The following is a 6,949-nucleotide window of genomic DNA, read 5'->3' as shown; positions in this document are numbered from 1 at the left end:
GCGTCACCTGGAAGTGACGCAGGCATGCTGGGCACGCTGGGGGCGGGGCCACGGCCATACAAGTCACTTCCGGGTGACGCGCGCGCACACACACCCGACGCCGGCCGGGAGCCCCCCGCTCCCGGCGAAGAATCACTTGGCAACCCTACAAGGAAGCCAGTTCCACTGAGGATCCGCTCTGTCAGGAAGTTCTTTCTAATGTTTAGCTGAAAACTTTTGATTTAATTTCAACCTGTTGGTTCTGCTTCAGCCTTCTGGGGCAACAAAAAAAACAACTCCATTCCATATACTATATAACAGCCCTTCAAGTACTTGAATATGGTTATCATATCACCTCTCCGTCGTCTCTTCTTCAGGCTAAACATACCCAGCTCCGTCAACCTTTCCTCATAGGACGGTCACCAGACCCCTCACCATCTTCGTTGTCCTCCTCTGGACATGTTCCAGCTTGTCTATATCCGTCTTAAATTGTGGTGCCCAAAACTGGACAGAATACTCTAGGTGAGGTCTAACCAGAGCAGAGTTAAGTGGTACCATCACTTTGCATGATCTGGACACTATACTTCTGTTAATACAGCTCAAAATTGCATTTGCCTTTTTTTAGCAACTGCATCACACTGCAGACTCATGTCTACACAGTCTATACAGTGGCATTACAATATTGGTTGTTTTATTCACAATCGCTGTCCTACACCACTTTGGTGTAGTGGTTAAGTACACGGACTGTAATCTGGGAGAACCGGGCTTGATTCCCCCACTCCTCCACTTGCACTTAGCTGGATGACCTTGGGCAAGCCATAGTTCTGATAAGAGCTGTTCTTGAAAAAAAGAGCAGTTTCTGTCGAGCTCTCTCAGCCCCACCTACCTCCCAGGGTGTCTGTTGTTGGGAGGGGGAGGGGAAGGAGTTTGTAAGCTGCTCTGAGACACCTTTGGGTAGTGAAGGGCGGGGTATAAATCCAATCTCTTCTTCTTCTTCTTCTGTAATAATCCCTAACATAGAGTTTGCCTTTGTCACCATTGCAGCACACTGGGTTGAAACTTTCATTGAGCTATCTGCTACAACCTCAAGATCTTTTCCCCTCTCAGTCTCAGCAAGTTCAGATCCCATTAGCCTCTACTTGAAGTGGGGATTTTTTGGCCCCAATGTGCATCACCCTACACTTACCAACCCTGATCTTCATTTGCCACATTGTCACCCACTCACTCAGTTTGTGGAGGTCCTCTTGAAGCTCTGCACAATCGGCCTTGTTTTTCATGGGGATATTTTTTGGCCCCAATGTGTATCACCCTACACTTACCAACCCTGAACTTCATTTGCCACATTGTCACCCACTCACTCAGTTTGTGGAGGTCCTCTTGAAGCTCTGCACAATCAGCCTTGTTTTTCATCATCCTGAATAATTTGGTGTCATCTGCAAACTTGGCCACTGCACTACTCAGGTCTAGTTCCAATTCACTGATGAATAAATTAAATAGTACCAGCCCCCGTACCAATCCTTGCGGGACCCCACTGCTTACTTCCCTCCATTGTGAGAACTGTCCATTGATTCCTACTCTTTGCTTCCTGTAACTTAATCGGTTTTTAATCTGTAAGAGAACCCATCCTCTTTTCCCATGACTGCTAAGTTTACTCAGGAGTCTTTGTAGAGGTGCCTTGTCAAAAGCCTTTTGAAAGTCCAGTTATCTAATGTCTACCACTGTCTACATGCTTGTTCACTTTTCTCAAAGAAGTCTAAAAGTTGGTGAGGCAAGACTTCCCTTTGCAGAAGTCATGCTGATTTCCTCTCAGCAGGCTTTGTCCCTCTATGTGCCTATCAATTCTGTCTTTGATTACACATTCTACTAATTTGCCTGGTACAGACTTCAGGCTGACTGGCCTGTAATTTCCTGGTTCCCCTCTGGATCCTTTTTTTTAAAAATTAGTGTCACATTTGGTATGGTGGCTGAATTTAGTGTTAGGTTACATATACAAGTTAGTAGATCAGCTATTTCAAATCTGATTTCCTTAAGAACTCTCGGGTGCAGAGGTCATTTCGGGGGGGGAACGCGGGGGAACGCAGTTCCCCCGGGTGAGGTGCAGGGGGTGGGGCACATGACGAAGCCCCGCCCCCTGCTTCTGGCTGCCCCGCTTCCAACCCTCATTTAGCCAGGAGGAGGCAGGAGAAGAGGGAGGGTAAGTTGCTTCCTCCTCGCCTCTCCCCACCCCTGCCTGCCTGGGGCCAGGGAGGGCCTTGGCGGGGCTTCCTCGCACTCCCGCTGGCCTTGTAGGTCCACCGTCGGGCCCCTGATGTCAGGGGGTGTGGCATATGCTAATGAGTTATGCTAATGAGTTCCCCTAGCTCTTTTTCTACGAAATGACCCCTGCTCGGGTGTATGCCATGAGGACCTGGAGACTTATTGGTTTTTAATTTCCCCATTAGGTCTAGAATTTCATCTCTGGTCACCTCAATTTGGCTCAGTTCTTCAGACCGTCTTCCTGAAAATAGGGGCTGTGGCACGGGCACATGCCCCACACTTTCCACAGTGAACAGAGAAGCAAAAAAACCCCATTGAGCTTCTCTGCCATCTCCCCGTCTTCCTTTAGCAATCCTTTTATTCCTTTGTTATCCAAAGGCCCCACTGCTTCTCTGGCTGTTTTCCTGCTCCACAGTATATATACACATTAAATATATTTATTTAATGTTTATTGTTTGTCTTGATGCTTTTAGCAACCCTCTTCTAAACATTTCTTTTTGTACTCCAAATTATTGACTTACATTTCTTTTGCCAGAGCCTCTGGCCCCTCCTATTCAATTCATTGGGTCAGACCTTCCACTTTTTAAAAGAAGCCTCTTTACTTTTTGTAGCATCCTTGACATGCATTGTTAGCCACATAGGCCTTCTTTTAGACTTGGCAGTGCCTTTGGTAACCTGTGGAATGCATTTTGCTTGGCTTCAATTAATGTGGCTTTAAATAGCTTCCAAGCATCCTCGAGAGATTTGACTCTTCAGCTTCCTTTTTATTATACCCCTCATTTTTGTAAAATTCCCTGTTTTGAAATCAAATGTTACCATTTTGGACTTTAGAAGTAACTTTCCATTGACCTGAATGCTGAACGTAATGTGGTCACTGTTCCCAATTGGTGTGACAACCTCTACATTTCTCACCAGTTCTTGAGACCTGGTCAGAACCAACTCCAAAATCACTCTGTCACCAACTGTTCCAGTGCACAGTCATTTATGAAGTCTGGGAATCTCATTTGTACAGCATGATTTGAGCACATGTTTACCCGGACAATGTGAGGGTAGTTGAAGTCTCACAGTATAATAACATTATCTGCTTTAGCCACCTCCCTTATTTCTTTCTCCATCTCAAGATGCCTCAAGGGGTTAATCAGGTGGGTGATAGTATACCCCCCACTTTTAAGTAACCCTTACGGCTCAGTATTTCCACCCATATCACTTCTGTTGGGGACTTAATTCCCTTGATGTTTTCTAACTTATTTTATTCTATGCCATCTTTGATATACAACACAACACCACCAACAACCCATCCCTTCCTGTCCTGCCTATAGAGCTTATACCCAGGAATGACTACATTCCATAGATTTTCCCCATTCCGCCATATTTCTGAGATACCTATTATATCTAAATTGTCATTGAACACCAAGCACTCCATCTCCTCCATCTTGGCTTAGAGACTTCTAGCACTGGTATATAGACACCTATAATATGTTTCCTTCTCCCGTAACCCTTGCCTCCCTTGGCCTCTTAGTCACCACACATGGCTCTCAGTTGCCATCATTCCCTCACTCCCAAGTTCTATTACACACCTATCAGTATTACCCTGAATGTTTGTGCAGTCCTCCCTTTGGACTGACTTGTCTCAAACCAGAGGCTCCCCAGCTCCTGGTGGCATTTCTCCTGGGATTAATTTAAAAGCTGCTCTGCTAGCTTTTTGGTATTAATCGCCAGCAGCCTACTTCCATTTTGGTTCAAGCAAAGCCCATCTCTTTTGTACAGTTTTGGCGTGTCCCAGAAAGTTCCCCAGTGCCTAACAAATCTAAACCCGGTACCACCTCATCTGTACATATGAGACCACTGATCTGTGGCCATCTAGCTGGCCCTACATGGGAAACTGGCAGCATTTCTGAGAATGCTAACTTTGAGGTCCTGGCCTTTACCTTTCTGCTTAGTAACCTAAATTTTTCTTCGTGACAACATGCACCATGACTGCTGACTCCTCCTCGGCACTGTCTATCAACCTACCTAGAAAGTGCATGATGTTGGCAACCTTCATACCAGCAGCCAAGTCAACATGCAGGCACAAACTCCACTCTCTATATTCCTAATGATCGAATCGCCCAGTACCAGAAGCCCACCTCTCCCCAGCCCCCCAGGGGTATTCTTGGTACAAGAGAATTGCACAGTTGGGGCTGAAGCCGGGGATGTGCCGGCGAAAGGACACGCCGGCGATCCCACGGCCGGCTTTGATGCGACCGTCTCGGATGAACCACCACGATAGGTGGTTCATTTTTGCAGCGGGGTTTTGGGTGGAAGGGGCGGATCGGGAATGGGCGCAGCACGCTTCCCAGATGTTGCTGTGGGATCGCGCCCGTTTGCTGCGCCCCCAATCCGTCGCTCTCCCGGGCCAAAACCTTCCGTGTGACCGGGGCCTTCCTTTAGCAATCCCTTTATTTCCTTGTCATCCAAAGGCCCCACTGCTTCTCTGGCTGTTTTCCTGCTCCACAGTATATATACACATTAAATATATTTATTTAATGTTTATTGTTTGTCTTGATGCTTTTAGCAACCCTCTTCTAAACATTTCTTTTTGTACTCCAAATTATTGACTTACATTTCTTTTGCCAGAGCCTCTGGCCCCTCCTATTCAATTCATTGGGTCAGACCTTCCACTTTTTAAAAGAAGCCTCTTTACTTTTTGTAGCATCCTTGACTTGCATTGTTAGCCACATAGGCCTTCTTTTAGACTTGGCAGTGCCTTTGGTAACCTGTGGAATGCATTTTGCTTGGCTTCAATTAATGTGGCTTTAAATAGCTTCCAAGCATCCTCGAGAGATTTGACTCTTCAGCTTCCTTTTTATTATACCCCTCATTTTTGTAAAATTCCCTGTTTTGAAATCAAATGTTACCATTTTGGACTTTAGAAGTAACTTTCCATTGACCTGAATGCTGAACGTAATGTGGTCACAGTTCCCAATTGGTGTGACAACCTCTACATTTCTCACCAGTTCTTGAGACCTGGTCAGAACCAACTCCAAAATCACTCTGTCACCAACTGTTCCAGTGCACAGTCATTTATGAAGTCTGGGAATCTCATTTGTACAGCATGATTTGAGCACATGTTTACCCGGACAATGTGAGGGTAGTTGAAGTCTCACAGTATATTAACATTATCTGCTTTAGCCACCTCCCTTATTTCTTTCTCCATCTCAAGATGCCTCAAGTGTTTAATCAGGTGGGTGATAGTATACCCCCCACTTTTAAGTAACCCTTAGGGCTCAGTATTTCCACCCATATCACTTCTGTTGGGGACCTTGATGTTTTCTAACTTATTTTATTCTATGCCATCTTTGATATACAACACCACCAACAACCCATCCCTTCCTGTCCTGCCTATAGAGCTTATACCCAGGAATGACTACATTCCATAGATTTTCCCCATTCCGCCATATTTCTGAGATACCTATTATATCTAAATTGTCATTGAACACCAAGCACTCCATCTCCTCCATCTTGGCTTAGAGACTTCTAGCACTGGTATATAGACACCTATAATATGTTTCCTTCTCCCGTAACCCTTGCCTCCCTTGGCCTCTTAGTCACCACACATGGCTCTCAGTTGCCATCATTCCCTCACTCCCAAGTTCTATTACACACCTATCAGTATTACCCTGAATGTTTGTGCAGTCCTCCCTTTGGACTGACTTGTCTCAAACCAGAGGCTCCCCAGCTCCTGGTGGCATTTCTCCTGGGATTAATTTAAAAGCTGCTCTGCTAGCTTTTTGGTATTAATCGCCAGCAGCCTACTTCCATTTTGGTTCAAGCAAAGCCCATCTCTTTTGTACAGTTTTGGCGTGTCCCAGAAAGTTCCCCAGTGCCTAACAAATCTAAACCCGGTACCACCTCATCTGTACATATGAGACCACTGATCTGTGGCCATCTAGCTGGCCCTACATGGGAAACTGGCAGCATTTCTGAGAATGCTAACTTTGAGGTCCTGGCCTTTACCTTTCTGCTTAGTAACCTAAATTTTTCTTCGTGACAACATGCACCATGACTGCTGACTCCTCCTCGGCACTGTCTATCAACCTACCTAGAAAGTGCATGATGTTGGCAACCTTCATACCAGCAGCCAAGTCAACATGCAGGCACAAACTCCACTCTCTATATTCCTAATGATCGAATCGCCCAGTACCAGAAGCCCACCTCTCCCCAGCCCCCCAGGGGTATTCTTGGTACAAGAGAATATTGTTCTGTCACGCAAGGAAGGGGTCCTTTCTACAAGATCACATCCCTCCTGACGCCCTCTGACTCTCACTCTCCACAACAGCAGAAAAGCTGCCAGCATAGGAGTTGGAACTGTTCTGGTATGTCCCTGAGGGTCTCTTCCCCAAACCTCCCTCTCTGCCTCCGGCTTGGCAGCCCCACCCTCAAAGGAATGAACTTGCTCCCTGAGATCCATGAGCTCCATGCAGCGAGCGCACACCCACGATTTCCACCTGGTGGGTAGATAATCGTACGTGTGTTACTCTCTGCAAAACACTGGATAGCCACCGCTTCTCTGCTGGCTTTCTACCTTTATAACTGATTATTGGTTTAAGGGTATCTAGAGTGATGCTGGGTCTTCAGGCCTGATTCCCAGGCCAAGAGCTTTTTAAGTCTCGCCCTTCAGCTCTTGCCAAAGGCTCAGGCCTATTCCTAGGAGGAGCCTTGCAGTTCAGAGGCC

Source organism: Gekko japonicus, unplaced genomic scaffold, assembly GCF_001447785.1.
Source record: "Gekko japonicus isolate JY-2015 unplaced genomic scaffold, Gekko_japonicus_V1.1 scaffold569, whole genome shotgun sequence".
Taxonomy (NCBI): domain Eukaryota; kingdom Metazoa; phylum Chordata; class Lepidosauria; order Squamata; family Gekkonidae; genus Gekko; species Gekko japonicus.
The sequence above is the reverse complement of the archived record's forward strand: the minus strand, read 5'-3'. Positions refer to the sequence as shown.